Source organism: Haliaeetus leucocephalus, unplaced genomic scaffold (assembly GCF_000737465.1).
Source record: "Haliaeetus leucocephalus isolate CR32 unplaced genomic scaffold, Haliaeetus_leucocephalus-4.0 Scaffold290, whole genome shotgun sequence".
NCBI lineage: Eukaryota > Metazoa > Chordata > Aves > Accipitriformes > Accipitridae > Haliaeetus > Haliaeetus leucocephalus.
In genome coordinates, this window is record NW_010972726.1 from 43,162 (window position 1) to 43,766 (window position 605).

Here is a 605-nt window from a genome sequence, read left to right on the forward strand (position 1 = left end):
GAATGACAGGAAACTCCACAGACTTCTTCCTCTGCCCAAGATTTATTGCTGAGCATGATGTCATATGGTATGGAATATCCCTTTGGTCAGATGGGGTCAGCTGGCCTGGCTGTGTCCCATTCTGTCCCAACTTCTTGCCCACCCCCGCCCTACTCACTGGGAGGGAGCAGAGTGAGAAACAGAGAAGGCCTTGACACTGTGCAAACACTATTCAGCAACAGCTACAATGCTGGTGTGTTACCAACACTGGTTTAGGCACCAGTGCAAAACATAACACCATAGGGGATGCTACGAAGGAAGTGAACCCCACCCCAGCCAGACCCAGGACACATGAACCAGGGTCCCCAAAATGGACACAGTAGTGTACAGGTGGTTTGACAAGTGATGGGCAGGGGACACAATAATTTCCCTCACTCTTTTGGCGAGGCTCTTCTTTCTACACTCCAGGACACTGCCGGCCACCTCTGCTACCAGGTAGCCCCGGATCATGTGGATCACTGCTAGATCGTGTTTTGCCTTCTGTCCCCCAGCACCACCAGGGCTGTTTCCTCAGAGATGCTCTCTGGCCAGGCAGTCCCCTTCCCCTGCCACTGCAGGCTGTTAGT